This window comes from Staurois parvus, unplaced genomic scaffold (genome assembly GCF_062004578.1).
Source record: "Staurois parvus isolate SC_StPar_1 unplaced genomic scaffold, SC_StPar_1.0 ptg000020l, whole genome shotgun sequence".
In the NCBI taxonomy this organism is placed as follows: Eukaryota; Metazoa; Chordata; class Amphibia; order Anura; family Ranidae; genus Staurois; species Staurois parvus.
Genome location: NW_028317816.1, coordinates 6,235,665 through 6,256,047, shown reverse-complemented (window position 1 = coordinate 6,256,047; position 20,383 = coordinate 6,235,665). Strand labels below are relative to the sequence as shown.

The following is a 20,383-nucleotide window of genomic DNA, read 5'->3' as shown; positions in this document are numbered from 1 at the left end:
GTGCCGCAATGGCATGGTTTAGGCAGCAGCCCTGCTCTTGATGCTTCCAGCTGATCTCTTCAAAGCCCTGCGAGTTTGCTGGACCTTTTAGCCTAGGTTATGCCAGCCTGGTGTCCACGGCAAGCACAAAACAGTGCACCTTTAGACGAAGGGCTCGATGAGGATGGGATTCGAACCCATGCATGCAGAGCACAATGGATTAGCAGTCCATCGCCTTAACCACTCGGCCACCTCATCCACAGCAAGCTTGCGAGCTTTGATTTTGGGAGCTGCATGTCACAAGCAGAAACTTGAGGAAAAGACACAAGCAGGATGCCGTTTCTCACCTCCTAATAGAGCACCTTGCTTCCGTGCTGTCAATTCATTGTGACAAAAGCTTCATTCTTCCTTTTCTGCCAAGGGTATAATCAAATGTTACAAATGCAATCAAGGGTGTAAAGCAAGTCACAAGTAGTAATGCTCACCAACTTTGCTGCAGACACGCAGTCTAACGGCATGGAATTAGGAAGCGTCAACAGGTGCAAAATGTCATGTATTCCCCATCTTTTTTTTTCACTTTCTGCTGTTCCTTTTTTATTGGCTCTAGATGATGAACTGTGCCCGCGTCAAGAGAAATTCGCCTGGATGGAGCCACTCTTTTGCCAGGACATTCAGAGATGTAGCTCAACCATCAATTTCAAGTCTACACTTTTCTCCTACCTGGCTGGCATTTTTACATGAATGCAAAGTGTTTGACTGTGGTTGGGGTCCCAAAACTCTTGTCACCGCTTCAGTATCTGTTCCCTTTGACTTCACCTCGGGCAATGATTCATTTGGTTAAAAGACACATGCAGGATGTCTTTCCACAAATAGTCATATTCACAAACTCCTCTTGGCGATCATGAATTCAAACGTCAAGGGTGGAGGATGTATGAAAAATGGCAGCGTTCCTATTTTTCTTCCCCATCTTTGTTCATTTTCAGCCTGTTGATTAGCTCTAGATCAAGGACTCTGTGTTCTTCCAAAAACAGGAGGATGTCTGCCTGCTGTCTTCCAAGGGACAAATGAAAAGTTAGAAGCGTAAGAAACGGTCTGAAGCAAGATGCAGATAGTTTCCTTCCCCAAATCTTTTTGCCCGCATGCATTTCATCTTCACGGGAGTGGAAGCCAAAAGATGGGCAAATTGGTTTTTCCCACCTTCTTTTATTTTCGGTCCATTGTTTGATTCTAGAGCACAGACACTGCCTGTTTAAAATAAGATTAGGTGGGATTGGCCCACTGTTACCTCTTGACTTCACAAGAGATATCTGAGTTGTAGCCTTGGCTCTTAAACCTTTTAGCAAAAATGAAGCAATGTACAAAGCTGGAAAGTTTTCAAGCTACTCGTAAGCTGGTTTTTCTTGGCACCAAACAGCTAAGAAAAATAAGCAATGAAAAAAGAAGAAAAAGAAAAAAACAACAACTTTTGGAGGAGTGATGAGTTCAAAAGGACGTTGCATAGTCTCCTTTGCTATCTCCTCCTCTGCCTTTCATGCTGCGTTAGAGATTTTGAAGCTTGATGTGCGTAACATTTGTCAAGAAGTTCCTCACAACTGTTCTGTGCCTGTGCTGACACAAGTCTGCCTTTGGCACGAGCACAGTGTCCGGGTGTGGTGCTGTGGCTTAGTTGGTTAAAGCGCCTGTCTAGTAAACAGGAGATCCTGAGTTCGACTCTCAGCAGTGCCTTTCTTTGGCTGCAGATTAAGCCTTTGAAAAGGTTTTAAGAGTGGCCTCGGGAGCTTTTTGCCGCAATGGCATGGTTTAGGCAGCAGCCCTGCTCTTGATGCTTCCAGCTGATCTCTTCAAAGCCCTGCGAGTTTGCTGGACCTTTTAGCCTAGGTTATGCCAGCCTGGTGTCCACGGCAAGCACAAAGCAGTGCACCTTTAGACGAAGGGCTCGATGAGGATGGGATTCGAACCCATGCATGCAGAGCACAATGGATTAGCAGTCCATCGCCTTAACCACTCGGCCACCTCATCCACAGCAAGCTTGCAAGCTTTGATTTTGGGAGCTGCATGTCACAAGCAGAAACTTGAGGAAAAGACACAAGCAGGATGCCGTTTCTCACCTCCTAATAGAGCACCTTGCTTCCGTGCTGTCAATTCATTGTGACAAAAGCTTCATTCTTCCTTTTCTGCCAAGGGTATAATCAAATGTTACAAATGCAATCAAGGGTGTAAAGCAAGTCACAAGTAGTAATGCTCACCAACTTTGCTGCAGACACGCAGTCTAACGGCATGGAATTAGGAAGCGTCAACAGGTGCAAAATGTCATGTATTCCCCATCTTTTTTTTTCACTTTCTGCTGTTCCTTTTTTATTGGCTCTAGATGATGAACTGTGCCCGCGTCAAGAGAAATTCGCCTGGATGGAGCCACTCTTTTGCCAGGACATTCAGAGATGTAGCTCAACCATCAATTTCAAGTCTACACTTTTCTCCTACCTGGCTGGCATTTTTACATGAATGCAAAGTGTTTGACTGTGGTTGGGGTCCCAAAACTCTTGTCACCGCTTCAGTATCTGTTCCCTTTGACTTCACCTCGGGCAATGATTCATTTGGTTAAAAGACACATGCAGGATGTCTTTCCACAAATAGTCATATTCACAAACTCCTCTTGGCGATCATGAATTCAAACGTCAAGGGTGGAGGATGTATGAAAAATGGCAGCGTTCCTATTTTTCTTCCCCATCTTTGTTCATTTTCAGCCTGTTGATTAGCTCTAGATCAAGGACTCTGTGTTCTTCCAAAAACAGGAGGATGTCTGCCTGCTGTCTTCCAAGGGACAAATGAAAAGTTAGAAGCGTAAGAAACGGTCTGAAGCAAGATGCAGATAGTTTCCTTCCCCAAATCTTTTTGCCCGCATGCATTTCATCTTCACAGGAGTGGAAGCCAAAAGATTGGCAAATTGGTTTTTCCCACCTTCTTTTATTTTCGGTCCATTGTTTGATTCTAGAGCACAGACTCTGCCTGTTTAAAATAAGATTAGGTGGGATTGGCCCACTGTTACCTCTTGACTTCACAAGAGATATCTGAGTTGTAGCCTTGGCTCTTAAACCTTTTAGCAAAAATGAAGCAATGTACAAAGCTGGAAAGTTTTCAAGCTACTCGTAAGCTGGTTTTTCTTGGCACCAAACAGCTAAGAAAAATAAGCAATGAAAAAAGAAGAAAAAGAAAAAAACAACAACTTTTGGAGGAGTGATGAGTTCAAAAGGACGTTGCATAGTCTCCTTTGCTATCTCCTCCTCTGCCTTTCATGCTGCGTTAGAGATTTTGAAGCTTGATGTGCGTAACATTTGTCAAGAAGTTCCTCACAACTGTTCTGTGCCTGTGCTGACACAAGTCTGCCTTTGGCACGAGCACAGTGTCTGGGTGTGGTGCTGTGGCTTAGTTGGTTAAAGCGCCTGTCTAGTAAACAGGAGATCCTGAGTTCGACTCTCAGCAGTGCCTTTCTTTGGCTGCAGATTAAGCCTTTGAAATGGTTTTAAGAGTGGCCTCGGGAGCTTTTTGCCACAATGGCATGGTTTAGGCAGCAGCCCTGCTCTTGATGCTTCCAGCTGATCTCTTCAAAGCCCTGCGAGTTTGCTGGACCTTTTAGCCTAGGTTATGCCAGCCTGGTGTCCACGGCAAGCACAAAACAGTGCACCTTTAGACGAAGGGCTCGATGAGGATGGGATTCGAACCCATGCATGCAGAGCACAATGGATTAGCAGTCCATCGCCTTAACCACTCGGCCACCTCATCCACAGCAAGCTTGTGAGCTTTGATTTTGGGAGCTGCATGTCACAAGCAGAAACTTGAGGAAAAGACACAAGCAGGATGCCGTTTCTCACCTCCTAATAGAGCACCTTGCTTCCGTGCTGTCAATTCATTGTGACAAAAGCTTCATTCTTCCTTTTCTGCCAAGGGTATAATCAAATGTTACAAATGCAATCAAGGGTGTAAAGCAAGTCACAAGTAGTAATGCTCACCAACTTTGCTGCAGACACGCAGTCTAACGGCATGGAATTAGGAAGCGTCAACAGGTGCAAAATGTCATGTATTCCCCATCTTTTTTTTTCACTTTCTGCTGTTCCTTTTTTATTGGCTCTAGATGATGAACTGTGCCCGCGTCAAGAGAAATTCGCCTGGATGGAGCCACTCTTTTGCCAGGACATTCAGAGATGTAGCTCAACCATCAATTTCAAGTCTACACTTTTCTCCTACCTGGCTGGCATTTTTACATGAATGCAAAGTGTTTGACTGTGGTTGGGGTCCCAAAACTCTTGTCACCGCTTCAGTATCTGTTCCCTTTGACTTCACCTCGGGCAATGATTCATTTGGTTAAAAGACACATGCAGGATGTCTTTCCACAAATAGTCATATTCACAAACTCCTCTTGGCGATCATGAATTCAAACGTCAAGGGTGGAGGATGTATGAAAAATGGCAGCGTTCCTATTTTTCTTCCCCATCTTTGTTCATTTTCAGCCTGTTGATTAGCTCTAGATCAAGGACTCTGTGTTCTTCCAAAAACAGGAGGATGTCTGCCTGCTGTCTTCCAAGGGACAAATGAAAAGTTAGAAGCGTAAGAAACGGTCTGAAGCAAGATGCAGATAGTTTCCTTCCCCAAATCTTTTTGCCCGCATGCATTTCATCTTCATGGGAGTGGAAGCCAAAAGATGGGCAAATTGGTTTTTCCCACCTTCTTTTATTTTCGGTCCATTGTTTGATTCTAGAGCACAGACTCTGCCTGTTTAAAATAAGATTAGGTGGGATTGGCCCACTGTTACCTCTTGACTTCACAAGAGATATCTGAGTTGTAGCCTTGGCTCTTAAACCTTTTAGCAAAAATGAAGCAATGTACAAAGCTGGAAAGTTTTCAAGCTACTCGTAAGCTGGTTTTTCTTGGCACCAAACAGCTAAGAAAAATAAGCAATGAAAAAAGAAGAAAAAGAAAAAAACAACAACTTTTGGAGGAGTGATGAGTTCAAAAGGACGTTGCATAGTCTCCTTTGCTATCTCCTCCTCTGCCTTTCATGCTGCGTTAGAGATTTTGAAGCTTGATGTGCGTAACATTTGTCAAGAAGTTCCTCACAACTGTTCTGTGCCTGTGCTGACACAAGTCTGCCTTTGGCACGAGCACAGTGTCCGGGTGTGGTGCTGTGGCTTAGTTGGTTAAAGCGCCTGTCTAGTAAACAGGAGATCCTGAGTTCGACTCTCAGCAGCGCCTTTCTTTGGCTGCAGATTAAGCCCTTGAAAAGGTTTTAAGAGTGGCCTCGGGAGCTTTGTGCCACAATGGCATGGTTTAGGCAGCAGCCCTGCTCTTGATGCTTCCAGCTGATCTCTTCAAAGCCCTGCGAGTTTGCTGGACCTTTTAGCCTAGGTTATGCCAGCCTGGTGTCCACGGCAAGCACAAAACAGTGCACCTTTAGACGAAGGGCTCGATGAGGATGGGATTCGAACCCATGCATGCAGAGCACAATGGATTAGCAGTCCATCGCCTTAACCACTCGGCCACCTCATCCACAGCAAGCTTGCGAGCTTTGATTTTGGGAGCTGCATGTCACAAGCAGAAACTTGAGGAAAAGACACAAGCAGGATGCCGTTTCTCACCTCCTAATAGAGCACCTTGCTTCCGTGCTGTCAATTCATTGTGACAAAAGCTTCATTCTTCCTTTTCTGCCAAGGGTATAATCAAATGTTACAAATGCAATCAAGGGTGTAAAGCAAGTCACAAGTAGTAATGCTCACCAACTTTGCTGCAGACACGCAGTCTAACGGCATGGAATTAGGAAGCGTCAACAGGTGCAAAATGTCATGTATTCCCCATCTTTTTTTTTCACTTTCTGCTGTTCCTTTTTTATTGGCTCTAGATGATGAACTGTGCCCGCGTCAAGAGAAATTCGCCTGGATGGAGCCACTCTTTTGCCAGGACATTCAGAGATGTAGCTCAACCATCAATTTCAAGTCTACACTTTTCTCCTACCTGGCTGGCATTTTTACATGAATGCAAAGTGTTTGACTGTGGTTGGGGTCCCAAAACTCTTGTCACCGCTTCAGTATCTGTTCCCTTTGACTTCACCTCGGGCAATGATTCATTTGGTTAAAAGACACATGCAGGATGTCTTTCCACAAATAGTCATATTCACAAACTCCTCTTGGCGATCATGAATTCAAACGTCAAGGGTGGAGGATGTATGAAAAATGGCAGCGTTCCTATTTTTCTTCCCCATCTTTGTTCATTTTCAGCCTGTTGATTAGCTCTAGATCAAGGACTCTGTGTTCTTCCAAAAACAGGAGGATGTCTGCCTGCTGTCTTCCAAGGGACAAATGAAAAGTTAGAAGCGTAAGAAACGGTCTGAAGCAAGATGCAGATAGTTTCCTTCCCCAAATCTTTTTGCCCGCATGCATTTCATCTTCACGGGAGTGGAAGCCAAAAGATGGGCAAATTGGTTTTTCCCACCTTCTTTTATTTTCGGTCCATTGTTTGATTCTAGAGCACAGACTCTGCCTGTTTAAAATAAGATTAGGTGGGATTGGCCCACTGTTACCTCTTGACTTCACAAGAGATATCTGAGTTGTAGCCTTGGCTCTTAAACCTTTTAGCAAAAATGAAGCAATGTACAAAGCTGGAAAGTTTTCAAGCTACTCGTAAGCTGGTTTTTCTTGGCACCAAACAGCTAAGAAAAATAAGCAATGAAAAAAGAAGAAAAAGAAAAAAACAACAACTTTTGGAGGAGTGATGAGTTCAAAAGGACGTTGCATAGTCTCCTTTGCTATCTCCTCCTCTGCCTTTCATGCTGCGTTAGAGATTTTGAAGCTTGATGTGCGTAACATTTGTCAAGAAGTTCCTCACAACTGTTCTGTGCCTGTGCTGACACAAGTCTGCCTTTGGCACGAGCACAGTGTCCGGGTGTGGTGCTGTGGCTTAGTTGGTTAAAGCGCCTGTCTAGTAAACAGGAGATCCTGAGTTCGACTCTCAGCAGCGCCTTTCTTTGGCTGCAGATTAAGCCCTTGAAAAGGTTTTAAGAGTGGCCTCGGGAGCTTTGTGCCGCAATGGCATGGTTTAGGCAGCAGCCCTGCTCTTGATGCTTCCAGCTGATCTCTTCAAAGCCCTGCGAGTTTGCTGGACCTTTTAGCCTAGGTTATGCCAGCCTGGTGTCCACGGCAAGCACAAACCAGTGCACCTTTAGACGAAGGGCTCGATGAGGATGGGATTTGAACCCATGCATGCAGAGCACAATGGATTAGCAGTCCATCGCCTTAACCACTCGGCCACCTCATCCACAGCAAGCTTGCGAGCTTTGATTTTGGGAGCTGCATGTCACAAGCAGAAACTTGAGGAAAAGACACAAGCAGGATGCCGTTTCTCACCTCCTAATAGAGCACCTTGCTTCCGTGCTGTCAATTCATTGTGACAAAAGCTTCATTCTTCCTTTTCTGCCAAGGGTATAATCAAATGTTACAAATGCAATCAAGGGTGTAAAGCAAGTCACAAGTAGTAATGCTCACCAACTTTGCTGCAGACACGCAGTCTAACGGCATGGAATTAGGAAGCGTCAACAGGTGCAAAATGTCATGTATTCCCCATCTTTTTTTTTCACTTTCTGCTGTTCCTTTTTTATTGGCTCTAGATGATGAACTGTGCCCGCGTCAAGAGAAATTCGCCTGGATGGAGCCACTCTTTTGCCAGGACATTCAGAGATGTAGCTCAACCATCAATTTCAAGTCTACACTTTTCTCCTACCTGGCTGGCATTTTTACATGAATGCAAAGTGTTGGACTGTGGTTGGGGTCCCAAAACTCTTGTCACCGCTTCAGTATCTGTTCCCTTTGACTTCACCTCGGGCAATGATTCATTTGGTTAAAAGACACATGCAGGATGTCTTTCCACAAATAGTCATATTCACAAACTCCTCTTGGCGATCATGAATTCAAACGTCAAGGGTGGAGGATGTATGAAAAATGGCAGCGTTCCTATTTTTCTTCCCCATCTTTGTTCATTTTCAGCCTGTTGATTAGCTCTAGATCAAGGACTCTGTGTTCTTCCAAAAACAGGAGGATGTCTGCCTGCTGTCTTCCAAGGGACAAATGAAAAGTTAGAAGCGTAAGAAACGGTCTGAAGCAAGATGCAGATAGTTTCCTTCCCCAAATCTTTTTGCCCGCATGCATTTCATCTTCACGGGAGTGGAAGCCAAAAGATGGGCAAATTGGTTTTTCCCACCTTCTTTTATTTTCGGCCCATTGTTTGATTCTAGAGCACAGACTCTGCCTGTTTAAAATAAGATTAGGTGGGATTGGCCCACTGTTACCTCTTGACTTCACAAGAGATATCTGAGTTGTAGCCTTGGCTCTTAAACCTTTTAGCAAAAATGAAGCAATGTACAAAGCTGGAAAGTTTTCAAGCTACTCGTAAGCTGGTTTTTCTTGGCACCAAACAGCTAAGAAAAATAAGCAATGAAAAAAGAAGAAAAAGAAAAAAACAACAACTTTTGGAGGAGTGATGAGTTCAAAAGGACGTTGCATAGTCTCCTTTGCTATCTCCTCCTCTGCCTTTCATGCTGCGTTAGAGATTTTGAAGCTTGATGTGCGTAACATTTGTCAAGAAGTTCCTCACAACTGTTCTGTGCCTGTGCTGACACAAGTCTGCCTTTGGCACGAGCACAGTGTCCGGGTGTGGTGCTGTGGCTTAGTTGGTTAAAGCGCCTGTCTAGTAAACAGGAGATCCTGAGTTCGACTCTCAGCAGCGCCTTTCTTTGGCTGCAGATTAAGCCCTTGAAAAGGTTTTAAGAGTGGCCTCGGGAGCTTTGTGCCGCAATGGCATGGTTTAGGCAGCAGCCCTGCTCTTGATGCTTCCAGCTGATCTCTTCAAAGCCCTGCGAGTTTGCTGGACCTTTTAGCCTAGGTTATGCCAGCCTGGTGTCCACGGCAAGCACAAAACAGTGCACCTTTAGACGAAGGGCTCGATGAGGATGGGATTCGAACCCATGCATGCAGAGCACAATGGATTAGCAGTCCATCGCCTTAACCACTCGGCCACCTCATCCACAGCAAGCTTGCGAGCTTTGATTTTGGGAGCTGCATGTCACAAGCAGAAACTTGAGGAAAAGACACAAGCAGGATGCCGTTTCTCACCTCCTAATAGAGCACCTTGCTTCCGTGCTGTCAATTCATTGTGACAAAAGCTTCATTCTTCCTTTTCTGCCAAGGGTATAATCAAATGTTACAAATGCAATCAAGGGTGTAAAGCAAGTCACAAGTAGTAATGCTCACCAACTTTGCTGCAGACACGCAGTCTAACGGCATGGAATTAGGAAGCGTCAACAGGTGCAAAATGTCATGTATTCCCCATCTTTTTTTTTCACTTTCTGCTGTTCCTTTTTTATTGGCTCTAGATGATGAACTGTGCCCGCGTCAAGAGAAATTCGCCTGGATGGAGCCACTCTTTTGCCAGGACATTCAGAGATGTAGCTCAACCATCAATTTCAAGTCTACACTTTTCTCCTACCTGGCTGGCATTTTTACATGAATGCAAAGTGTTGGACTGTGGTTGGGGTCCCAAAACTCTTGTCACCGCTTCAGTATCTGTTCCCTTTGACTTCACCTCGGGCAATGATTCATTTGGTTAAAAGACACATGCAGGATGTCTTTCCACAAATAGTCATATTCACAAACTCCTCTTGGCGATCATGAATTCAAACGTTAAGGGTGGAGGATGTATGAAAAATGGCAGCGTTCCTATTTTTCTTCCCCATCTTTGTTCATTTTCAGCCTGTTGATTAGCTCTAGATCAAGGACTCTGTGTTCTTCCAAAAACAGGAGGATGTCTGCCTGCTGTCTTCCAAGGGACAAATGAAAAGTTAGAAGCGTAAGAAACGGTCTGAAGCAAGATGCAGATAGTTTCCTTCCCCAAATCTTTTTGCCCGCATGCATTTCATCTTCACGGGAGTGGAAGCCAAAAGATGGGCAAATTGGTTTTTCCCACCTTCTTTTATTTTCGGTCCATTGTTTGATTCTAGAGCACAGACTCTGCCTGTTTAAAATAAGATTAGGTGGGATTGGCCCATTGTTACCTCTTGACTTCACAAGAGATATCTGAGTTGTAGCCTTGGCTCTTAAACCTTTTAGCAAAAATGAAGCAATGTACAAAGCTGGAAAGTTTTCAAGCTACTCGTAAGCTGGTTTTTCTTGGCACCAAACAGCTAAGAAAAATAAGCAATGAAAAAAGAAGAAAAAGAAAAAAACAACAACTTTTGGAGGAGTGATGAGTTCAAAAGGACGTTGCATAGTCTCCTTTGCTATCTCCTCCTCTGCCTTTCATGCTGCGTTAGAGATTTTGAAGCTTGATGTGCGTAACATTTGTCAAGAAGTTCCTCACAACTGTTCTGTGCCTGTGCTGACACAAGTCTGCCTTTGGCACGAGCACAGTGTCCGGGTGTGGTGCTGTGGCTTAGTTGGTTAAAGCGCCTGTCTAGTAAACAGGAGATCCTGAGTTCGACTCTCAGCAGCGCCTTTCTTTGGCTGCAGATTAAGCCCTTGAAAAGGTTTTAAGAGTGGCCTCGGGAGCTTTGTGCCGCAATGGCATGGTTTAGGCAGCAGCCCTGCTCTTGATGCTTCCAGCTGATCTCTTCAAAGCCCTGCGAGTTTGCTGGACCTTTTAGCCTAGGTTATGCCAGCCTGGTGTCCACGGCAAGCACAAAACAGTGCACCTTTAGACGAAGGGCTCGATGAGGATGGGATTCGAACCCATGCATGCAGAGCACAATGGATTAGCAGTCCATCGCCTTAACCACTCGGCCACCTCATCCACAGCAAGCTTGCGAGCTTTGATTTTGGGAGCTGCATGTCACAAGCAGAAACTTGAGGAAAAGACACAAGCAGGATGCCGTTTCTCACCTCCTAATAGAGCACCTTGCTTCCGTGCTGTCAATTCATTGTGACAAAAGCTTCATTCTTCCTTTTCTGCCAAGGGTATAATCAAATGTTACAAATGCAATCAAGGGTGTAAAGCAAGTCACAAGTAGTAATGCTCACCAACTTTGCTGCAGACACGCAGTCTAACGGCATGGAATTAGGAAGCGTCAACAGGTGCAAAATGTCATGTATTCCCCATCTTTTTTTTTCACTTTCTGCTGTTCCTTTTTTATTGGCTCTAGATGATGAACTGTGCCCGCGTCAAGAGAAATTCGCCTGGATGGAGCCACTCTTTTGCCAGGACATTCAGAGATGTAGCTCAACCATCAATTTCAAGTCTACACTTTTCTCCTACCTGGCTGGCATTTTTACATGAATGCAAAGTGTTTGACTGTGGTTGGGGTCCCAAAACTCTTGTCACCGCTTCAGTATCTGTTCCCTTTGACTTCACCTCGGGCAATGATTCATTTGGTTAAAAGACACATGCAGGATGTCTTTCCACAAATAGTCATATTCACAAACTCCTCTTGGCGATCATGAATTCAAACGTCAAGGGTGGAGGATGTATGAAAAATGGCAGCGTTCCTATTTTTCTTCCCCATCTTTGTTCATTTTCAGCCTGTTGATTAGCTCTAGATCAAGGACTCTGTGTTCTTCCAAAAACAGGAGGATGTCTGCCTGCTGTCTTCCAAGGGACAAATGAAAAGTTAGAAGCGTAAGAAACGGTCTGAAGCAAGATGCAGATAGTTTCCTTCCCCAAATCTTTTTGCCCGCATGCATTTCATCTTCACGGGAGTGGAAGCCAAAAGATGGGCAAATTGGTTTTTCCCACCTTCTTTTATTTTCGGTCCATTGTTTGATTCTAGAGCACAGACTCTGCCTGTTTAAAATAAGATTAGGTGGGATTGGCCCACTGTTACCTCTTGACTTCACAAGAGATATCTGAGTTGTAGCCTTGGCTCTTAAACCTTTTAGCAAAAATGAAGCAATGTACAAAGCTGGAAAGTTTTCAAGCTACTCGTAAGCTGGTTTTTCTTGGCACCAAACAGCTAAGAAAAATAAGCAATGAAAAAAGAAGAAAAAGAAAAAAACAACAACAACTTTTGGAGGAGTGATGAGTTCAAAAGGACGTTGCATAGTCTCCTTTGCTATCTCCTCCTCTGCCTTTCATGCTGCGTTAGAGATTTTGAAGCTTGATGTGCGTAACATTTGTCAAGAAGTTCCTCACAACTGTTCTGTGCCTGTGCTGACACAAGTCTGCCTTTGGCACGAGCACAGTGTCCGGGTGTGGTGCTGTGGCTTAGTTGGTTAAAGCGCCTGTCTAGTAAACAGGAGATCCTGAGTTCGACTCTCAGCAGCGCCTTTCTTTGGCTGCAGATTAAGCCCTTGAAAAGGTTTTAAGAGTGGCCTCGGGAGCTTTGTGCCGCAATGGCATGGTTTAGGCAGCAGCCCTGCTCTTGATGCTTCCAGCTGATCTCTTCAAAGCCCTGCGAGTTTGCTGGACCTTTTAGCCTAGGTTATGCCAGCCTGGTGTCCACGGCAAGCACAAAACAGTGCACCTTTAGACGAAGGGCTCGATGAGGATGGGATTTGAACCCATGCATGCAGAGCACAATGGATTAGCAGTCCATCGCCTTAACCACTCGGCCACCTCATCCACAGCAAGCTTGCGAGCTTTGATTTTGGGAGCTGCATGTCACAAGCAGAAACTTGAGGAAAAGACACAAGCAGGATGCCGTTTCTCACCTCCTAATAGAGCACCTTGCTTCCGTGCTGTCAATTCATTGTGACAAAAGCTTCATTCTTCCTTTTCTGCCAAGGGTATAATCAAATGTTACAAATGCAATCAAGGGTGTAAAGCAAGTCACAAGTAGTAATGCTCACCAACTTTGCTGCAGACACGCAGTCTAACGGCATGGAATTAGGAAGCGTCAACAGGTGCAAAATGTCATGTATTCCCCATCTTTTTTTTTCACTTTCTGCTGTTCCTTTTTTATTGGCTCTAGATGATGAACTGTGCCCGCGTCAAGAGAAATTCGCCTGGATGGAGCCACTCTTTTGCCAGGACATTCAGAGATGTAGCTCAACCATCAATTTCAAGTCTACACTTTTCTCCTACCTGGCTGGCATTTTTACATGAATGCAAAGTGTTGGACTGTGGTTGGGGTCCCAAAACTCTTGTCACCGCTTCAGTATCTGTTCCCTTTGACTTCACCTCGGGCAATGATTCATTTGGTTAAAAGACACATGCAGGATGTCTTTCCACAAATAGTCATATTCACAAACTCCTCTTGGCGATCATGAATTCAAACGTCAAGGGTGGAGGATGTATGAAAAATGGCAGCGTTCCTATTTTTCTTCCCCATCTTTGTTCATTTTCAGCCTGTTGATTAGCTCTAGATCAAGGACTCTGTGTTCTTCCAAAAACAGGAGGATGTCTGCCTGCTGTCTTCCAAGGGACAAATGAAAAGTTAGAAGCGTAAGAAACGGTCTGAAGCAAGATGCAGATAGTTTCCTTCCCCAAATCTTTTTGCCCGCATGCATTTCATCTTCACGGGAGTGGAAGCCAAAAGATGGGCAAATTGGTTTTTCCCACCTTCTTTTATTTTCGGTCCATTGTTTGATTCTAGAGCACAGACTCTGCCTGTTTAAAATAAGATTAGGTGGGATTGGCCCACTGTTACCTCTTGACTTCACAAGAGATATCTGAGTTGTAGCCTTGGCTCTTAAACCTTTTAGCAAAAATGAAGCAATGTACAAAGCTGGAAAGTTTTCAAGCTACTCGTAAGCTGGTTTTTCTTGGCACCAAACAGCTAAGAAAAATAAGCAATGAAAAAAGAAGAAAAAGAAAAAAACAACAACAACTTTTGGAGGAGTGATGAGTTCAAAAGGACGTTGCATAGTCTCCTTTGCTATCTCCTCCTCTGCCTTTCATGCTGCGTTAGAGATTTTGAAGCTTGATGTGCGTAACATTTGTCAAGAAGTTCCTCACAACTGTTCTGTGCCTGTGCTGACACAAGTCTGCCTTTGGCACGAGCACAGTGTCCGGGTGTGGTGCTGTGGCTTAGTTGGTTAAAGCGCCTGTCTAGTAAACAGGAGATCCTGAGTTCGACTCTCAGCAGCGCCTTTCTTTGGCTGCAGATTAAGCCCTTGAAAAGGTTTTAAGAGTGGCCTCGGGAGCTTTGTGCCGCAATGGCATGGTTTAGGCAGCAGCCCTGCTCTTGATGCTTCCAGCTGATCTCTTCAAAGCCCTGCGAGTTTGCTGGACCTTTTAGCCTAGGTTATGCCAGCCTGGTGTCCACGGCAAGCACAAAACAGTGCACCTTTAGACGAAGGGCTCGATGAGGATGGGATTTGAACCCATGCATGCAGAGCACAATGGATTAGCAGTCCATCGCCTTAACCACTCGGCCACCTCATCCACAGCAAGCTTGCGAGCTTTGATTTTGGGAGCTGCATGTCACAAGCAGAAACTTGAGGAAAAGACACAAGCAGGATGCCGTTTCTCACCTCCTAATAGAGCACCTTGCTTCCGTGCTGTCAATTCATTGTGACAAAAGCTTCATTCTTCCTTTTCTGCCAAGGGTATAATCAAATGTTACAAATGCAATCAAGGGTGTAAAGCAAGTCACAAGTAGTAATGCTCACCAACTTTGCTGCAGACACGCAGTCTAACGGCATGGAATTAGGAAGCGTCAACAGGTGCAAAATGTCATGTATTCCCCATCTTTTTTTTTCACTTTCTGCTGTTCCTTTTTTATTGGCTCTAGATGATGAACTGTGCCCGCGTCAAGAGAAATTCGCCTGGATGGAGCCACTCTTTTGCCAGGACATTCAGAGATGTAGCTCAACCATCAATTTCAAGTCTACACTTTTCTCCTACCTGGCTGGCATTTTTACATGAATGCAAAGTGTTGGACTGTGGTTGGGGTCCCAAAACTCTTGTCACCGCTTCAGTATCTGTTCCCTTTGACTTCACCTCGGGCAATGATTCATTTGGTTAAAAGACACATGCAGGATGTCTTTCCACAAATAGTCATATTCACAAACTCCTCTTGGCGATCATGAATTCAAACGTCAAGGGTGGAGGATGTATGAAAAATGGCAGCGTTCCTATTTTTCTTCCCCATCTTTGTTCATTTTCAGCCTGTTGATTAGCTCTAGATCAAGGACTCTGTGTTCTTCCAAAAACAGGAGGATGTCTGCCTGCTGTCTTCCAAGGGACAAATGAAAAGTTAGAAGCGTAAGAAACGGTCTGAAGCAAGATGCAGATAGTTTCCTTCCCCAAATCTTTTTGCCCGCATGCATTTCATCTTCACGGGAGTGGAAGCCAAAAGATGGGCAAATTGGTTTTTCCCACCTTCTTTTATTTTCGGTCCATTGTTTGATTCTAGAGCACAGACTCTGCCTGTTTAAAATAAGATTAGGTGGGATTGGCCCACTGTTACCTCTTGACTTCACAAGAGATATCTGAGTTGTAGCCTTGGCTCTTAAACCTTTTAGCAAAAATGAAGCAATGTACAAAGCTGGAAAGTTTTCAAGCTACTCGTAAGCTGGTTTTTCTTGGCACCAAACAGCTAAGAAAAATAAGCAATGAAAAAAGAAGAAAAAGAAAAAAACAACAACAACTTTTGGAGGAGTGATGAGTTCAAAAGGACGTTGCATAGTCTCCTTTGCTATCTCCTCCTCTGCCTTTCATGCTGCGTTAGAGATTTTGAAGCTTGATGTGCGTAACATTTGTCAAGAAGTTCCTCACAACTGTTCTGTGCCTGTGCTGACACAAGTCTGCCTTTGGCACGAGCACAGTGTCCGGGTGTGGTGCTGTGGCTTAGTTGGTTAAAGCGCCTGTCTAGTAAACAGGAGATCCTGAGTTCGACTCTCAGCAGCGCCTTTCTTTGGCTGCAGATTAAGCCCTTGAAAAGGTTTTAAGAGTGGCCTCGGGAGCTTTGTGCCGCAATGGCATGGTTTAGGCAGCAGCCCTGCTCTTGATGCTTCCAGCTGATCTCTTCAAAGCCCTGCGAGTTTGCTGGACCTTTTAGCCTAGGTTATGCCAGCCTGGTGTCCACGGCAAGCACAAAACAGTGCACCTTTAGACGAAGGGCTCGATGAGGATGGGATTTGAACCCATGCATGCAGAGCACAATGGATTAGCAGTCCATCGCCTTAACCACTCGGCCACCTCATCCACAGCAAGCTTGCGAGCTTTGATTTTGGGAGCTGCATGTCACAAGCAGAAACTTGAGGAAAAGACACAAGCAGGATGCCGTTTCTCACCTCCTAATAGAGCACCTTGCTTCCGTGCTGTCAATTCATTGTGACAAAAGCTTCATTCTTCCTTTTCTGCCAAGGGTATAATCAAATGTTACAAATGCAATCAAGGGTGTAAAGCAAGTCACAAGTAGTAATGCTCACCAACTTTGCTGCAGACACGCAGTCTAACGGCATGGAATTAGGAAGCGTCAACAGGTGCAAAATGTCATGTATTCCCCATCTTTTTTTTTCACTTTCTGCTGTTCCTTTTTTATTGGCTCTAGATGATGAACTGTGCCCGCGTCAAGAGAAATTCGCCTGGATGGAGCCACTCTTTTGCCAGGACATTCAGAGATGTAGCTCAACCATCAATTTCAAGTCTACACTTTTCTCCTACCTGGCTGGCATTTTTACATGAATGCAAAGTGTTGGACTGTGGTTGGGGTCCCAAAACTCTTGTCACCGCTTCAGTATCTGTTCCCTTTGACTTCACCTCGGGCAATGATTCATTTGGTTAAAAGACACATGCAGGATGTCTTTCCACAAATAGTCATATTCACAAACTCCTCTTGGCGATCATGAATTCAAACGTCAAGGGTGGAGGATGTATGAAAAATGGCAGCGTTCCTATTTTTCTTCCCCATCTTTGTTCATTTTCAGCCTGTTGATTAGCTCTAGATCAAGGACTCTGTGTTCTTCCAAAAACAGGAGGATGTCTGCCTGCTGTCTTCCAAGGGACAAATGAAAAGTTAGAAGCGTAAGAAACGGTCTGAAGCAAGATGCAGATAGTTTCCTTCCCCAAATCTTTTTGCCCGCATGCATTTCATCTTCACGGGAGTGGAAGCCAAAAGATGGGCAAATTGGTTTTTCCCACCTTCTTTTATTTTCGGTCCATTGTTTGATTCTAGAGCACAGACTCTGCCTGTTTAAAATAAGATTAGGTGGGATTGGCCCACTGTTACCTCTTGACTTCACAAGAGATATCTGAGTTGTAGCCTTGGCTCTTAAACCTTTTAGCAAAAATGAAGCAATGTACAAAGCTGGAAAGTTTTCAAGCTACTCGTAAGCTGGTTTTTCTTGGCACCAAACAGCTAAGAAAAATAAGCAATGAAAAAAGAAGAAAAAGAAAAAAACAACAACTTTTGGAGGAGTGATGAGTTCAAAAGGACGTTGCATAGTCTCCTTTGCTATCTCCTCCTCTGCCTTTCATGCTGCGTTAGAGATTTTGAAGCTTGATGTGCGTAACATTTGTCAAGAAGTTCCTCACAACTGTTCTGTGCCTGTGCTGACACAAGTCTGCCTTTGGCACGAGCACAGTGTCCGGGTGTGGTGCTGTGGCTTAGTTGGTTAAAGCGCCTGTCTAGTAAACAGGAGATCCTGAGTTCGACTCTCAGCAGCGCCTTACTTTGGCTGCAGATTAAGCCCTTGAAAAGGTTTTAAGAGTGGCCTCGGGAGCTTTGTGCCGCAATGGCATGGTTTAGGCAGCAGCCCTGCTCTTGATGCTTCCAGCTGATCTCTTCAAAGCCCTGCGAGTTTGCTGGACCTTTTAGCCTAGGTTATGCCAGCCTGGTGTCCACGGCAAGCACAAAACAGTGCACCTTTAGACGAAGGGCTCGATGAGGATGGGATTTGAACCCATGCATGCAGAGCACAATGGATTAGCAGTCCATCGCCTTAACCACTCGGCCACCTCATCCACAGCAAGCTTGCGAGCTTTGATTTTGGGAGCTGCATGTCACAAGCAGAAACTTGAGGAAAAGACACAAGCAGGATGCCGTTTCTCACCTCCTAATAGAGCACCTTGCTTCCGTGCTGTCAATTCATTGTGACAAAAGCTTCATTCTTCCTTTTCTGCCAAGGGTATAATCAAATGTTACAAATGCAATCAAGGGTGTAAAGCAAGTCACAAGTAGTAATGCTCACCAACTTTGCTGCAGACACGCAGTCTAACGGCATGGAATTAGGAAGCGTCAACAGGTGCAAAATGTCATGTATTCCCCATCTTTTTTTTTCACTTTCTGCTGTTCCTTTTTTATTGGCTCTAGATGATGAACTGTGCCCGCGTCAAGAGAAATTCGCCTGGATGGAGCCACTCTTTTGCCAGGACATTCAGAGATGTAGCTCAACCATCAATTTCAAGTCTACACTTTTCTCCTACCTGGCTGGCATTTTTACATGAATGCAAAGTGTTTGACTGTGGTTGGGGTCCCAAAACTCTTGTCACCGCTTCAGTATCTGTTCCCTTTGACTTCACCTCGGGCAATGATTCATTTGGTTAAAAGACACATGCAGGATGTCTTTCCACAAATAGTCATATTCACAAACTCCTCTTGGCGATCATGAATTCAAACGTCAAGGGTGGAGGATGTATGAAAAATGGCAGCGTTCCTATTTTTCTTCCCCATCTTTGTTCATTTTCAGCCTGTTGATTAGCTCTAGATCAAGGACTCTGTGTTCTTCCAAAAACAGGAGGATGTCTGCCTGCTGTCTTCCAAGGGACAAATGAAAAGTTAGAAGCGTAAGAAACGGTCTGAAGCAAGATGCAGATAGTTTCCTTCCCCAAATCTTTTTGCCCGCATGCATTTCATCTTCACAGGAGTGGAAGCCAAAAGATTGGCAAATTGGTTTTTCCCACCTTCTTTTATTTTCGGTCCATTGTTTGATTCTAGAGCACAGACTCTGCCTGTTTAAAATAAGATTAGGTGGGATTGGCCCACTGTTACCTCTTGACTTCACAAGAGATATCTGAGTTGTAGCCTTGGCTCTTAAACCTTTTAGCAAAAATGAAGCAATGTACAAAGCTGGAAAGTTTTCAAGCTACTCGTAAGCTGGTTTTTCTTGGCACCAAACAGCTAAGAAAAATAAGCAATGAAAAAAGAAGAAAAAGAAAAAAACAACAACTTTTGGAGGAGTGATGAGTTCAAAAGGACGTTGCATAGTCTCCTTTGCTATCTCCTCCTCTGCCTTTCATGCTGCGTTAGAGATTTTGAAGCTTGATGTGCGTAACATTTGTCAAGAAGTTCCTCACAACTGTTCTGTGCCTGTGCTGACACAAGTCTGCCTTTGGCACGAGCACAGTGTCCGGGTGTGGTGCTGTGGCTTAGTTGGTTAAAGCGCCTGTCTAGTAAACAGGAGATCCTGAGTTCGACTCTCAGCAGCGCCTTACTTTGGCTGCAGATTAAGCCCTTGAAAAGGTTTTAAGAGTGGCCTCGGGAGCTTTGTGCCGCAATGGCATGGTTTAGGCAGCAGCCCTGCTCTTGATGCTTCCAGCTGATCTCTTCAAAGCCCTGCGAGTTTGCTGGACCTTTTAGCCTAGGTTATGCCAGCCTGGTGTCCACGGCAAGCACAAAACAGTGCACCTTTAGACGAAGGGCTCGATGAGGATGGGATTTGAACCCATGCATGCAGAGCACAATGGATTAGCAGTCCATCGCCTTAACCACTCGGCCACCTCATCCACAGCAAGCTTGCGAGCTTTGATTTTGGGAGCTGCATGTCACAAGCAGAAACTTGAGGAAAAGACACAAGCAGGATGCCGTTTCTCACCTCCTAATAGAGCACCTTGCTTCCGTGCTGTCAATTCATTGTGACAAAAGCTTCATTCTTCCTTTTCTGCCAAGGGTATAATCAAATGTTACAAATGCAATCAAGGGTGTAAAGCAAGTCACAAGTAGTAATGCTCACCAACTTTGCTGCAGACACGCAGTCTAACGGCATGGAATTAGGAAGCGTCAACAGGTGCAAAATGTCATGTATTCCCCATCTTTTTTTTTCACTTTCTGCTGTTCCTTTTTTATTGGCTCTAGATGATGAACTGTGCCCGCGTCAAGAGAAATTCGCCTGGATGGAGCCACTCTTTTGCCAGGACATTCAGAGATGTAGCTCAACCATCAATTTCAAGTCTACACTTTTCTCCTACCTGGCTGGCATTTTTACATGAATGCAAAGTGTTTGACTGTGGTTGGGGTCCCAAAACTCTTGTCACCGCTTCAGTATCTGTTCCCTTTGACTTCACCTCGGGCAATGATTCATTTGGTTAAAAGACACATGCAGGATGTCTTTCCACAAATAGTCATATTCACAAACTCCTCTTGGCGATCATGAATTCAAACGTCAAGGGTGGAGGATGTATGAAAAATGGCAGCGTTCCTATTTTTCTTCCCCATCTTTGTTCATTTTCAGCCTGTTGATTAGCTCTAGATCAAGGACTCTGTGTTCTTCCA

The 20,383-nt window shown here is 44.7% G+C and overlaps 17 non-coding genes across 17 annotated transcripts; 11 read left to right on the top strand and 6 right to left on the bottom strand.

Annotated features, from left to right (window-relative positions):
- Positions 1 to 155: 155 nt before the first annotated feature.
- TRNAS-GCU (transfer RNA serine (anticodon GCU)) lies at positions 156 to 237 on the bottom strand. Its single transcript has one exon. It is a non-coding gene; the product is annotated as a tRNA-Ser (tRNA).
- Positions 238 to 1,630: 1,393 nt separating this feature from the next.
- On the top strand, positions 1,631 to 1,704 carry TRNAT-AGU (transfer RNA threonine (anticodon AGU)). Its single transcript has one exon. It is a non-coding gene; the product is annotated as a tRNA-Thr (tRNA).
- Positions 1,705 to 1,916: 212 nt separating this feature from the next.
- TRNAS-GCU (transfer RNA serine (anticodon GCU)) lies at positions 1,917 to 1,998 on the bottom strand. Its single transcript has one exon. It is a non-coding gene; the product is annotated as a tRNA-Ser (tRNA).
- A 1,393-nt stretch (positions 1,999 to 3,391) lies between these two features.
- TRNAT-AGU (transfer RNA threonine (anticodon AGU)) lies at positions 3,392 to 3,465 on the top strand. The gene has a single exon. It is a non-coding gene; the product is annotated as a tRNA-Thr (tRNA).
- Positions 3,466 to 3,677: 212 nt separating this feature from the next.
- Positions 3,678 to 3,759, bottom strand: TRNAS-GCU (transfer RNA serine (anticodon GCU)). Its single transcript has one exon. It is a non-coding gene; the product is annotated as a tRNA-Ser (tRNA).
- A 1,393-nt stretch (positions 3,760 to 5,152) lies between these two features.
- Positions 5,153 to 5,226, top strand: TRNAT-AGU (transfer RNA threonine (anticodon AGU)). Its single transcript has one exon. It is a non-coding gene; the product is annotated as a tRNA-Thr (tRNA).
- Positions 5,227 to 5,438: 212 nt separating this feature from the next.
- On the bottom strand, positions 5,439 to 5,520 carry TRNAS-GCU (transfer RNA serine (anticodon GCU)). Its single transcript has one exon. It is a non-coding gene; the product is annotated as a tRNA-Ser (tRNA).
- Positions 5,521 to 6,913: 1,393 nt separating this feature from the next.
- TRNAT-AGU (transfer RNA threonine (anticodon AGU)) lies at positions 6,914 to 6,987 on the top strand. Its single transcript has one exon. It is a non-coding gene; the product is annotated as a tRNA-Thr (tRNA).
- Positions 6,988 to 8,674: 1,687 nt separating this feature from the next.
- TRNAT-AGU (transfer RNA threonine (anticodon AGU)) lies at positions 8,675 to 8,748 on the top strand. Its single transcript has one exon. It is a non-coding gene; the product is annotated as a tRNA-Thr (tRNA).
- A 212-nt stretch (positions 8,749 to 8,960) lies between these two features.
- Positions 8,961 to 9,042, bottom strand: TRNAS-GCU (transfer RNA serine (anticodon GCU)). The gene has a single exon. It is a non-coding gene; the product is annotated as a tRNA-Ser (tRNA).
- A 1,393-nt stretch (positions 9,043 to 10,435) lies between these two features.
- On the top strand, positions 10,436 to 10,509 carry TRNAT-AGU (transfer RNA threonine (anticodon AGU)). Its single transcript has one exon. It is a non-coding gene; the product is annotated as a tRNA-Thr (tRNA).
- A 212-nt stretch (positions 10,510 to 10,721) lies between these two features.
- On the bottom strand, positions 10,722 to 10,803 carry TRNAS-GCU (transfer RNA serine (anticodon GCU)). The gene has a single exon. It is a non-coding gene; the product is annotated as a tRNA-Ser (tRNA).
- A 1,396-nt stretch (positions 10,804 to 12,199) lies between these two features.
- On the top strand, positions 12,200 to 12,273 carry TRNAT-AGU (transfer RNA threonine (anticodon AGU)). The gene has a single exon. It is a non-coding gene; the product is annotated as a tRNA-Thr (tRNA).
- A 1,690-nt stretch (positions 12,274 to 13,963) lies between these two features.
- Positions 13,964 to 14,037, top strand: TRNAT-AGU (transfer RNA threonine (anticodon AGU)). The gene has a single exon. It is a non-coding gene; the product is annotated as a tRNA-Thr (tRNA).
- A 1,690-nt stretch (positions 14,038 to 15,727) lies between these two features.
- Positions 15,728 to 15,801, top strand: TRNAT-AGU (transfer RNA threonine (anticodon AGU)). Its single transcript has one exon. It is a non-coding gene; the product is annotated as a tRNA-Thr (tRNA).
- A 1,687-nt stretch (positions 15,802 to 17,488) lies between these two features.
- Positions 17,489 to 17,562, top strand: TRNAT-AGU (transfer RNA threonine (anticodon AGU)). Its single transcript has one exon. It is a non-coding gene; the product is annotated as a tRNA-Thr (tRNA).
- Positions 17,563 to 19,249: 1,687 nt separating this feature from the next.
- On the top strand, positions 19,250 to 19,323 carry TRNAT-AGU (transfer RNA threonine (anticodon AGU)). Its single transcript has one exon. It is a non-coding gene; the product is annotated as a tRNA-Thr (tRNA).
- Positions 19,324 to 20,383: the final 1,060 nt, after the last annotated feature.